The 14,146-nt window shown below is 39.2% G+C and overlaps 1 protein-coding gene across 3 annotated transcripts in view; it reads right to left on the bottom strand.

Moving 5' to 3' along the window:
- LOC127432514 (splicing regulator ARVCF-like) overlaps window positions 1-14,146 on the bottom strand; it is a 253,983-nt gene that overhangs the window by 183,488 nt on the left and 56,349 nt on the right. Inside the window, exon 1 of one of the 3 annotated variants that reach the window (XM_051683750.1) lies at window positions 9,698-9,757. The exons of the other annotated variants lie outside the window; for them this stretch is intronic. The gene's annotated coding sequence lies outside the window, so the exon portion shown is untranslated. Of the gene's footprint in view, window positions 1-9,697; window positions 9,758-14,146 lie in introns of those variants that run through there. 3 annotated transcript variants of the gene reach the window in all.

Genomic DNA, 14,146 nt, shown 5'->3' with positions numbered 1-14,146 from the left:
TAAGCACAAAGCCAAATTGACCCTCCAGTGATTATAGCAGAAAAAGGTGAAGGTTCTGGAGTGGCCATCAGAGTCTCCTGACCTTAAAGGAGACCTATTATGCCCCTTTTTACAAGATGTAATATAAGTCTCAGGTGTCCCCAGAATGTGTCTGTGAAGTTTCAGCTTAAAATACCCCACGGATCATTATTATACCGTGTTGTAAATGCCTCTTTTTGGGTGGAATCAAAAACACGCTGTTTTCGTGTGTGTCTCTTTAAATGCAAATGAGCTGCTGCTCCCCGCCCCCTTTCCGGAAGAGGGCTGTGCCTTTACAGCTCGTGCTTCGGATACTATAGCAACAACAAATCAGAACCAATATGACTGACACCATAAATACTGGAGTTCAGCCATATATGTATGAGCAACCGTAAACGACGCAAAACATAGGCATTTTGAGTTTGTGATAGTGCTTCTTATGTAGAAAATTACTTCCTGCCCTCCATCTGCATTTCACGCCACAGCAAAGCAGTGACGTGACGACATGTGCAAACAAGCTATAACGACATAGCTCTGGTCTCCATGAATACAATCGGAGACAATGGTAATTTTAGCTGCATTAGCCGTGGAATCAGCCAACAAGCACATTCGGAAAGGCGATTTGCAAACATTCACAAAAATAAAGTGCGATACTTACATCTTCAGGATATAAAGCTGGAACATGAAGAGTTGGTACTGATTCATGCTTGAGTCAAATTTTTTGAAAATCCTGCTTTATATTGACCCTCATTCACAAAGCAGTCCAGTGTAAAATGATTTGCACAAACATACGCTGATTTTGGTATGTTTTGGGGCACATTTTCTTCAAAAACTTATCCACTGCGTCTTCAGTGGCTCTGATGCCGGGAGTACATGAAGACTCTTATGTTCACTTTTACAGCCAACAACAGAACACTTATGACGCTTACGAAATTCAGACATTATTCTTCTCACTGTAGCTGCTCCAGGGCGGAAAAAATGGCGGACTGTTTGTCGATCACTCAGGGGAGGATCTATGATAATAGGGTGGAGTCCGTCACCAGCTGTGGGTGTGGCCTGCTGTAAAGTGACGTCACTTTAGAGCGGATATGAAAACAAGTCATTTTCAGACACTGTTTTTGATTAATAGTGGGTGGACTTTTAATGTTGTAGGGTGGTTGTGTACACACACAGTCGACTCACATTTAAGTTCAAACACCATGTAAAAGTGAATTTTGCATAATAGGTCCCCCATAATAGGTCCCCTCAGAGCCACTCTGGGGAGATCTCAAACGTGCGGTTCATGCAAGATGACCAAAGACTTTGCATGACCTGGAGGCATTTTGCCAAGATGAATGGGCAGCTATACCACCTGCAAGAATTTGGGGCCTCATAGACAACTATTACAAAAGACTGCACGCTGTCATTGATGCTAAAGGGGGCAATACACAGTATTAAGAACTAAGGGTATGCAGACTTTTGAACAGGGGTCATTTCAGGTTGCCATGTTTTGTTTTATGATTGTGCCATTCTGTTATAACTTACAGTTGATTATTTATTAAGAAATAAAATGTGTTTTGCCTGCTCTCTCATGTTTTCTTTCAAAATGGTACATATATTACCAATTCTCCAAGGGTATGCAAACTTTTGAGCACAACTGTAGTTCCCTTATGACTCAGTACACTTGACATTGCGTTCTAACGCATATGGGGAGTGTCCACATGACCTAGTTGAAACCTCTCTACAATAATGCCAATATTCTAAAATTGGCTATGGTGTTTGAGCTCCACCTTTTTAGGCGTGAAGCTGTCCGCTATAAAAGCAGATACACAAACACCATTCCTCAGAATTTTTTTCCTTCAAGACAGTGATTCATCTCTCGTCTAAAAGCCCTCTTCTTCTTCGCCATCGACTACACGAGTCAGCGGGCAGAATCTTCATGGCAACGAGAAGACTCTCCGCTCCCCTGCAGTGTTCCAGCGAACATCACTCGGCCTTGCCGCTTTGCTGGTGAACAGCCAGCTTCAGCATCCTGATTCCCCGCAGCGCTTCGGCAGGAGTTGTGTATCATTATAAAGCAAATGTATATTGTGTGTATAAATATATACATTTAGGGCGAGGAGCGTGTACGCGCCACTGACAAGGAGATGCTTAGAGTCCTTTTGAGGGTGGTCACAGAGGAACCTACACATCTCTGCCCAACGAGTACTGGAACTCACGCCCTGTTCATCTTTCTAAGCCATGTCGACTAACATCCACACTGGCTGGAAAAGCATACTCAGCAGCGAGCCAAACTGGTTCAGCACTCCACACAATGATGGTGCTCCAAGTTTTCCAAGCTAAGCTCTTCAAACAAATGGACAAGCAAGGCTACGATCCAGAGACATTCTATGAGCTCTGCACCGCTACGAACTTAGCGCTGTGAGCCACAAGTGTCAATGAGCAACCTGGTGTTTTTGGATATTCACATCTGGCTGACCCTCACGGAAATATGTGACGCAGGAAAAGCAGCTTTATTTGATGCTCCGGTGTCTCCAGCCGGCCTTTTTCAGCAACAATCACAGGCTATAAGACATTATGCCAAACGGAGCAGTACTTCATCACAACCAGCTCGTTCCGGCTCTGTCTCGGTCCAGCCAGCTAAAGACCCACAGCCAGCTGCCTCGTTGCCGCCAAATGTCACCACCGAGCCACTGGTAAAGCCATGTAAGCCATGGACCAAATGAAGCCAGCCGCCTCAGTGCAAGCCCTGCGCTGACGGGAAACCCCCCCCTCCGCACAGCAAAGCGCTCCTGGCACACAATACTATTCCCCTCGTCCCCACTGCTGTTTGTTGGGAAAGGAATATTGTTGTGCACAACCACTTCCCAATGGTGAGCGGTGCATTATATCATGTATGAACATACAAAGGTTATAAAAAGAGTACAGCACTCGCACGAGATGCTCACACTTTTTCAATAAAGGGCTTTCCCACTTCAAAGCCCACATATCTTGCACAACCCCTTCCCAATGGTGAGGGGCGAATTATATCTTGTAATGAATTACAAAGATTGAAAAAAAGATTACAGCGCTCGTTGCACATGCACGAGACGCTCACACTTTTTCAATAAAGGGTTTTCCCAATTCAAAGCCTCACATTATGCGCAACCGCTTCCCAATTGTAAGCGGCACATTATATCATGTTATAAACATACCAAATTCTGTCCCGTTATGCGGATGCGTGGCGAGCTCTCACTGGCATTCTGACTGGGTGCTAAAAAACGATCGAATATGGTTTTATGATCCAATTTGTGAATTTGCCGCTTTGCCATATGGAAAATCTGGTCTAATGTCAACTGGCGAAAAGCACACTTTTTCCTAGCCAGTAAATCTCCTTTTTAGGAGTTAATGCATGTGTGCCTCATGAACAAGCATGTACAGACCATTCTTCTGAGTCTGTTTCAGTTCAAATTGAAAAAAACATTACCACTGAATTTCATTTTCATGTGCATCGCGGTAACTCGCCTGACTGGGTGCTCTAGCACCATGGACAGCGCCAGCCCTCTACCAACAGGGTGTTATGATGGGTCAAGTTTTCAGAAAGAAAGTGCTGACCACAAATGCATCCAACACAGGTTGGGGCACGGTGTGTAATGGACGCCCGACTTTCGACACCTGGAAACAGGTACGAAACTGCCATGACATGTCAACTGCCTAGAGCTACTGGCTGTCTATCTAGCTTTGAGAGCTTTTCATTCCAATATTGTGATTCACCATATTCTGATTCGTTCAGACAATGCAACAGTAGTGGCGTATATATGTCACCATGACACACTGGCCCACCTATGGCCGGCGAAACGCAAATATGTGCTTCCCCCGGTGCGCCTCCTTCATTCTGTTATCAGCAAAGTCTGAGTGGACATGGAAACAGTTCTGTTAATTGCGCCAAAATGGCCCAATCAGCCATGGTTTCCGGAAATGATAGAGATGTTATACAGCTCACCATGGGAAATACAGCTGAGGAGGGATCTCCTCTCTCTGGTGCAATGCACAATTTGGCATCCCCAGCCAAAGCTGTGGAACCTGCATGTGTGGCCCCTGAACAGAGCATGCTAAAAGCACCAGAACTGACCCATTCAGTCATGAACACCATTTTACAGGACAGAGCGCCGTCCATGAGACGGCTCTATGCGCTAAAATGGAATGTGTTCACTGATTGGTGTTTTTCACATGGCAATGACCCAGTAAACTGCCCCATACATGAAATTCTCATATTTCTTCAAGAGCGATTAGACGCAGGACTCACTCCGTCAATGCTCAAAGTTTATGTGGTGACTATATCTGCGTATCACACAGCTGAAGCCGGCGACACTATATGCAAGCATGATTTAATCATAAAGTTCCTTAGAGGAGCAAGACGATTAAATCCACCTAGGCCGGCTACCGTCCCGACTTGGGACCTAACTTTGGTCCTAAAAGCGCTCACAGGGTCCCCCTTCAAGTATTTGGACTCTGTTGATTTGTGCATGTTCTCCATTAAGACTGCACTACTGCTGGCTCTGGCCTCAGTAAAATGGGTCGGTGACTTATATGCACTATCAATTGACAATTCATGTCTGGAGTTTGGTCCCGGTCTTTCAAAAGCCACTGTCAAACCCAGAAATGGCTATGTGCCTAAGGTTCTAACCACGCCCTTCAGAGCGAAGGTGGTTCACCTTCAAGCTTTCTTCACTCCTCCATTTCATTCGGATGAGGAACAATCCTTGCATTTGCTATGTCCTGTGCGGTCGCTACACGCATATGTTGAGCGCACCTGCCAGTTCAGACTGTCTGATCAGCTCTTTGTGTGCTATGTAGGACGAACGAAAGGAATGTCCATCTCCAGGCAAAGACATTCTCACTGGATTGTTGATGCGATTGCCCTGGCTTATGAGTCGCAGGGTAAGATTTGCCCAGTTGGTGTTAAAGCACACTCAACTAGATGCATGGCCTCCTCATGGGCATGGACGAACAGTGTGTCTTTACAAGACATATGTTTTGCAGCAGGATGGTCTTCTCAAAACACATTCGCAAAGTTTTACAACCTAGACGTCTCTCTCTTCACAAGTCCTCTCTGTTTAGAGCGCTTGCTATTTCATTTGCCAAACATATACTTATGCCCCTCCCCTTAAGTACGGGCTCCCCATCATTTTACACAACTGCCTGCATTCAGGCCATTGTAATTTACCATAAAGTCACAAGCACTTTCATTATAAATAATTTCCTGACTGGGTTCATGAAGGGGTTAATTTATACTATATGACTATAGTTCATTTATTCATTCAGAGTGCTCCCATCCTGGCCCAACATGAAGGTCACTCACTTGCGGCATACTCATGTCGGTCGCCGTCCCACGGGACTGCGGCGTCATGTTTCCTCTCTGGAAGGTTATGTCGTGTTGTGCGGCGTGATGGGGTTCTGTTCCCCATTTGTGTTAGCATGTAATGTCAAATCAAATCAAATCAAATCACTTTTCACAAGTGTACTGAGTCGTAAGGGAACGTCTCGGTTACGTACATAACCTCGGTTCCCTGAAACGAAGGGAACGAGACATTGGAACGCTGGCCACACTACAAGACTCAGAGTTCTTCTGAGGTGTGATCGATGCGCTCCTTGTCCCTCAGTCAGAAAATTCTGAGGAATGGTGTTTGCGCACCTGCTTTTATAGCGGACAGTTTTGCGCCTAAAAAGGCAGGGCTCAAATAACATAGCCAATATTAGAATGGGAATTTGCATAATTAATTCTGATTCAAAGTAATGGCCAGCATCATCCAATCACTGCCAACCATGTTAAAATAAACTTTTGTATTATTAATTCTGAATCTACAGTATGTCCTTATTACCATTGTCCTATGTTATATAGACCTTTATCTGTATATAGGCTATAAAAATAATTTAGCCAATACCTACATCACTGTCAGTTTACAGACTAACCCACAATAATTAATACAGCATTTAAAAATGACATATGAAGCATAGACATTATTGAAAATGTATTTATATAACCTATATTTATTTTCTATTTTGACTGAGTGTCCCTGAAAAAAAAAAAAATCTGTTTTCATATATCGGATCACCGGAATAACAGACAATTATGACAAGTGATCGCTGATGATCTATTATTGATGAAGGATAATCTACTGTTAATGAACTCTGCTCAAATTTGTTATATAGCAATGTTTACTTTATAGTGTTTATATTGTAATTCATTGTAGAATATTGTAATCTCTAGTGTTCAGCAAATTTTCCCACCCAGTCACGGTGAAGTAATAAGTAAGTAGTAGGCGAGATCAGTGGTTCTCAAGCTTTTTGACTCCAAGTCCACCCACTGTCAAACAGACTATTTGAAGGCCCTCTTCCTTTAAGACCATGGGTCTCTGAAAAATAATTAATACTCTATAAATTTCTAAAGCCAGAAAAATTCCCTTAAGTTATATGATATGGGTGACCAGCACTTGAGTTTAAGCATAACTACACTACACTGCTAGCGATGTGCATTTTCATTGACATATTTCCCCCACTACCAGCCCAGTAGTCTAGGAGGATGCTGTCCATGTAGTCTCATCAGCCAGGTGTGAAGGAGAGCCTGGGCCAGTCAGCCACACACTTCACAGGAGATCCTAGAATTAGTCACGCTGCTCTAACCCTCAGCTCGTCCTGCATTCCAATGCATTCATATTCACAACAGCATGGGCACCACTGAAACCATGCAGCTTAATAGTTTCATAAAAGCAGCATACAGCACATAAGGCTCAGCTACAGTATATGCCTGTGAGACAGGTAAGAACAGTGCTTTTTAGAAAATAAATAAGCAAGCCCAAGTATACAGTATAAACCCAACACTGAGTTAGCCATAGCCCTTTACCATAGATTAACAAAGCTAGGGTAAAAGGAGTTTCCAATAAACCTCTGAAAAAGAGTACAGTACAGTACACTTAAAGAATTGTGAGCTATATTAAATTGTACCTTTCAAATACAACTTTTAGGAAACATAGAAGCACTTTACAACATATCCAAGCAGATCTGTGGTATATGTGCCTTTATGTCTCATATTACGTATATGTCATATATTACATAGAATTACATTATAAGCACACACAACTACAAGGAATACAGATATTTCTCATGATAACAGAGAACTGAGACTGTTCCAGTGATTAAATTCTACAATAACAAGCCATTTAGCTCAAATTTTGAAGTTTAAAGCTTACCAGGCCACGAGTGATAACACTTCACGGTTCACGTGTAAAGAGCATCTTGCACATAAAAGCATTCCTTTGGACTGCAACCTGAGGGATTAGACTACATTAGGCATATCCATGGCCTATTCAATCCTGGACCAAACACTTATTGTAATATTCAAACTTATATATATGACTTCCACTAACAGCCATAAACATATAATAATCTGGTGCTTGAAAGCATGCCATACTTGTGGAATGTCATTACTTTACTTTACAAGCTTTAAAATGAAAACAGCAAACCACAGTTTACATTGCTGTTCTTAATTGCAACACAACTTTAGAATTGCATTCCTAATTTAATTCCAGAACTCACTACAGCGATGACAACTACTGTAAATCTATTGATTTATAACACAAACATAGTAAATAATACACAGGCTAAATAAGGTAAATACACTGGGCTGGGACAGAAATATGAGCAACATGATTCTAGTGTTTATAAATGACAGTTAAAATAATCCAACACAACAAGAGCCATATGTATAGCCTCCAATAAAAGTGACAACAACCGCATTCCTTACTGGCCTGAGTGTCAACAGCAGATATTATTTCCAAAATCAAGAGCCAAAAACATTAAGAACCCTCTTGTGAAACAGAGTGATTTATCGTTGTTTACCAAACAGCAAACACTAATTTCAAATGAAGAATAACTGACTTCATTGAGACTTAATTGCAGTATACTATAGATGGTAGTTCATATTACATATTAAAGACTTGATCAAACTATTCCTTCAGCTAATACATTTCAAAAACTCAGAACCAAGGGCAATGTCAAGGACCTCAGAAAAATGTCACCATTCTTTAAAATGACACTGCATTATATTACATTTATAACAATGGTGATACTTACATTTCTGCAAAAAAATAAATAAGGATAAACACTAAAAAGTTACACGTTTGAAACAGTATTCTGCCAGATACGATAAAATGTTTTAAAATGAGGCCAGTTAAACCCAAAGTAAACAGATCATAAATACACCACTTCCACAAAGTGCATCACATTATTCCAAAGCTCTGCACATACACAGGTTCACTGCATTGCTGGGAAGTGTCTCTTTAAATCAGTGATGTTTATAATTGTTTATTCAGCCAAATGTCAAACAGCTATTGTATTGTGAAGCGGTAGCCTATACTGTAACAAACAGCCACAATTACACACAGTTGCTTCTAATGTATGTAGCAGCTAAGGTCAGAAAAGAAACTGATGTATAAATAAAGGCATTTGATGTCCTTTATTCAAGAAATTAATAAACTCCTAAACAAAGTTACCTAATAATTTAAGATTACAAGCCTGTAATTAGGGACTTTTAGTAACTTAACTGTTCCACAATGACCTTTATATTGTCTCTCACTTGCTTAATCTCATTCACCAACTCTTTTCCGCTCTCTTTTTGTGTGTCTCTCTTCCTTTTCTTGTTGTTTTTTGAAGTTTTTTTTCTTCTCAGTGTATTTGAGAAAAACTTGGACGTTTAGAATTTAACACTGCACAGTGTCCCAGTTTTTCAAGTTTTATTTGGGGTGTATTGCAATCAACTAAAATTTAAATTAGAGAAGTTCATCCCATAAAGAGCATTTTAGTTGATTTCATAATGCAACTCACGCTCCTATTCACATGCGAGTTTTTTTTAGGCTCAAAGAAGAAAGTTATTTCTCAAAAACAGAGAACCAAATTAAATTCTCGCCAACATCTAAAATGTTGTTACACAACTTAATGGGTGTATGTTTTTAGAAGTCTCGACATGCTATTTAGCTTATTTCGGTAGTATGAATATGGTTTATTCTCTTTTGATGAAAAAATTATGAAACATACTGTATTATTGTCATTGATGAAATACAAACGATGCAAGAAATCACGTTCTTTAAGTTCAGGTTTCAAGTACCGATTCTGGAGACCTTAGAAACTTTTTTTTTTGTCATACTCGTACAGAGCTTCTCAGAGCAATGCAGACTCAATATTTACAAGCCATTTAAGAACTAACTTAATTTGTATTAAATCTAATAACTGGGCCAGCACTGAATATTGTTAAATAACAGTCTAAATTGCCATTAGATAAAAGCATGCATTGATTTTTAAAATCTGATTTCCAAAAGTGCCACGCATCTCTACATTAATTTGTATTGTTTAATAATTGAAAATCAAATTGAAAATGTTTTTTTAACATCTTTACGTTATATAAATTCTTTGTATGACAGAATCACATTTTCTGAAACGATTGATTCATTTCTTATCAACCACTTGGCTACAAGAATGACAGGATAGCAGTAGCCTATTGTTTATGGTTCTGGGCTGCTAAAGTCTCAGGCCAGTCCCATTTAGTGATAACCCATAAACTGAATAATCCTGGTCCATCACCACTGTGCTATTAAACAAGGCACTTAAGTACTAATATCATTGCTTACGGTAATATAAGATCAGCACTCTCAATTATAGCATATACCTTTGTCTGTGGAAAAAGACCCATATAAATGTCCCACACCATCCACAATAGACCTAAAATCCCTGTAGCACTGCTACACCTGAAAAGACAGAATAGAGGGCAAAATGATTTCAGTCAGAATCTCTCTCTGGGTATTCATAAAACATTTCAGCACAAATAATATTTCAGTGTCTATCCTTTTAATTAACTAGCATTACTTTAATATATCATCTATTTGCTTTTAACAACCACAGTGTCTGCATACAATTAATACATATAAGATAATGTCTCAATGTTGCTCCAATGGATTATTCACAGCCTCATTATGAAGGATGCTTGAACCACTGATGTGAAAACCAACTGTTAGTTTACTGATACGCACAGGCTGCAATTACACTATCCAGATAGGATTATGAGAGTTCCCATTAGAGAACAGGTACTCTAGATGCCCAGAAAAATACTGCACAAATCTAATTAATTAATGTGAAATTCTTGTGTTGGTCCACAAGAAATATCCATTTAAGTTTGTCCGGTTAAATCTGATATTAATATACAGCACTTGGATCTACTTTGTAGTGCTTTATATGCAAAAAAGTTTTTGACTTTAAAGGATTAGTTCACCCAAAAATGAAAATTCTCTTATAATTCACTCAGCCTCATGCCATCCCAGATGTGTATGACTTTCTTTCTTCTGCAGAACACAAACAAAGATTTTTAGAAGACTATCTCAGCTCCGTAGGTCCATACAATGTAATTGAATGGTGATGAGACCTTTGTACAGTAGCTCCAAAACATAATGGAAACAATGTCATTTTTACTCTAAATCTCCACTTTAACTTTCACTTTCTGATGTGACTTTCAGATGTAAAAGTGAAAGTGGAGATTTATAGTAAAAAGAGAGGACTCAATTTTGATCCATTTCTCACCCACACCTCTTATATCACTTCTGAAGATATGGATTTAACCACTGGAGTCTTATGGATTATTTCTATGTTTCCTTTATATTTTGGAGCTACAGTACAAAGGTCTGATCACCATTCACTTGCATTGTATGGACCCACAATGCTGAGATAGTCTTCTAAAAATCTTTGTTTGTGTTCTGCAGAAGAAAGAAAGTCATACACATCTGGGATGGCATGAGAGTGAGTAAATGAGAGAATTTTCATTTTTGGGTGAACTATCCCTTTAAGCTTTTAGAAATGTGACGTATAGGGGTAAGCCAGAATATGCACTGGCTCCATACATCAACAGGCCTGGATGTAGCAGTTACTTCTAGGCAGACACAAAATAACAAATCATGTGCAACTTTCAAAGAAGAGATAATTGTATAAAATTATATTAAATGAAATGAACTGAACAACTGATTGAATTGCATGTGTACAGATCTAATACAGCTACACTTAATAAATTGCACACTAAATTATTACTGATGCTACATAACTCAGTGTTACTGTTATATCAGATCTACCCTATTTCAATCAGTAACAGTCGAAGACTGTAGACTCACTGTGGGTCAGACTGGAACAGACAGTAATTAACAGAATAACCCACTCAATACAATCTATTCTGACAGATGCTTGATTAAACAAAAACACTCCAGGGACAAGCCACTGACTCATACAGATGCATGCAATGTATTTAATGACTTTCTGTTAAGCTATAGTCTGTGAGAATTAGCTCAAGTTAGAAGGTCAGGCAGCATGACATAACATGTCAACTGCGTATGCTCTGTGCAGCTGTATGTGTGTCAATGGGACAGAACCTCACACAAGCTTATCGGGCCATTAGATCATTTACAGACACACAAAGGGGACTGGCGATGGACAACGCACATCTGTCAAGCTCATATGCCACTGTCTGCCACAGTTAAAGATTAAAAGAGGGTAAGAGACAGTATTTTAGAGCTGTATAAAAACATTTAATTCCTGCCTCGTATGCTATGGATCTACACAGACAGAAAAAAAATATCTAATTTGTGGGTATATATGAAAATGTCATCTTTTTTTTAAATTGTGATGACATCCAGTGCTGCACAATATAGGGGGAGATTGGGGCTAGATGTCACAACTGTTCTCCAGTAATTATTTCTAAGGGTAGGTTTATTTTTAATGTCAATTTATGTTTACATAAACGTAGGCACATCCTTTAAAGTCTTGGCTAGAAAAAAAAGCTACTGAACATTTCAGATATTGCCTATAGTGGCATGTTATACATATTACACTATATACTGTAGGCTAAGATGTCACAATGGGAATGTGCCAATAAATAGCTCATTAAAGGTTTTCAGGTGAAATTTAAAAAGTGAAACACAATTTATGAAACAAAAAATATATAATTGGTAACAAAAATATCAAACCTTCGTTGTCAAATAGAAACTAAATTAATTAATTGTGATTACAACATAAAACAAAGCAACAACATGCCTCGACTTGACTAATGAAAACATTTCCACCCTTTGGCCAACATCTACCTTTATAATAAAGTTGGCCCTTGCCCAGATGTATTCCAGCGTGGTTATATAGGGTTTACCCAATAGCTATTATAAATACATGACAATATTGGAATTTAAAAAAAGAATAATTTAAGATAGGTTTTGAAGTAGTATATAGAGATCAATATATAAACCGCTGCTAGAGGTTTATGTAATTGGACTTGTCGCAAAACCTTGTAGATACTGAGATATAGCCCTTGTGACAACTAGCCCAGGTCTCACCTACATAATCTCAATACCATGCCAGGTGTCCTAAATTGCTGTTATTATAAGTAATTTAGACAGTTTTGTGGACTTTTGGTAACTCAAATGAAGAAGAGAAAATGATGAATATAATTTGTTCCTTCAGCACTCTCTGGTCACAGGAAGCCCAAACCAGTACCAGTTATTTCAGTCAAAATGCAGATAAAGCAAAAACATTGCCATTATTTTCTATTTCATCCCAAACATATCTTTTGGTTTTAGTGTTCTATGCAGTTATTTGCATTATTCAGAGATCAGATCAGAGGTTTCCACAGGCCATGAAGCGTCACAGAGGCTTAGTCCACAGAGAAAGCTTGAGTTTCACCGACCCACAACTCCAAGCTTTAACTGTATACACAGAGCAACATTCTTCTGCTAATCTGTGGTCTCTTGAGTTATTTTTGGGCAACAGCACCACAAGGCTTCATGAAAATTCAGACTTCAAGAATTATTTTCCATCAGGACGCACTGATGCACACAGTACATTCACTTGTGATACATATTCCTCACCTTAAAGGCTAGACCTGAGAAAAACTTTAAGACTTTAAGTAGAATTCCTCCCCAATATTTTCAGACAGAAAAGTTGCAGACAGTGAAATAGAGGTTGAGAAACAATGGCCAGTGGGTGGAACTGTTTTATCAGACTGATCTCACAGCGAGATCGGAAAGAGTAGGTCGACTTTTCTTTAGCTAAAATCAGTGTATACTTACCGAAATTCATAACACTGCCCCCCGTGGTCAAAGCAGAAATTGCTGTTGGGCGTATGGGCACTTGCGAGCTCCATTTTCTTGGTGTACTGTCCTAGTAGGGGCGCCAAAAGCAAGATGTGAAGCGAGTTGTTTTCAGCTGTAATAGGCATTAATACAGTTTAGAGAAATGCCTGTTTTATAAAGTCTACCACACAACCCAAACCATTAGTGGAGCAAAAATGTCATGTTAGAGATGAAAATGCAATGTCCGAATTAAGCTCATCACTTATTATGCGATCGTGATTACTCCCTGGTCTCGACACAGGATCCGAACCGTCAAGTAATATTTAAAAAGAAATCAATTAAAAAAAACATTAGATCTATTAGATCTACAGAAGTTTTATTAATGTTATTTTGTTAAAAATTACACAACTCAGTTTAATGGAAATATGTTAGGAAATTGAAATGTGTAACATTTTTTGTGTGTGTGTGAAATTTATTATCTTTATTATTTTTACATTGTGACAATTATCATGTCAAAAGAACCCAAAAAATTGTTTTATAAAAAACAAAAAAATGTGTGTGTGTGTGTGTGTGTGTGTGTGTGTGTGTGTGTGTGTGTGTTCAAAGTTTGGAGAACTGCTTCTGTCCTCAAAAGGAAGTGTGGGACTGTTGAGAGGGGAGATAAAGGGTTTAAATAAAGCTCTGAGCTGATGGCAAGGGTGATGTGGGTTAATCTTGACTGACTACAGTGGTGATCCAGAGTGAAACTGTTCTGGTCTTTATGAGGGGGCGTGAACTGAAGCTTTGTGCTTTGTCACAGAAAAGTGTTGAACTCTACACACACACAGATGGGTTTAAAAAAGGGATTTTAATGGGTCTCTGTAAATGCAGGACTGATTGAATATATGCCAGTTGTGTGCAATGGGCAAGAAGATTTATCCCATCCCATGAGTTCACTGCTATTATCATTTATAGGAGCTTCTCAGTCTGCCGGAGAACAAGGATTAGTTTCACTAGGTAAATATGCAAAATCAAATACATAT

This window comes from Myxocyprinus asiaticus, chromosome 4, assembly GCF_019703515.2.
Source record: "Myxocyprinus asiaticus isolate MX2 ecotype Aquarium Trade chromosome 4, UBuf_Myxa_2, whole genome shotgun sequence".
Taxonomy (NCBI): Eukaryota; Metazoa; Chordata; class Actinopteri; order Cypriniformes; family Catostomidae; genus Myxocyprinus; species Myxocyprinus asiaticus.
This window is presented reverse-complemented; position numbering and strand designations above follow the sequence as displayed.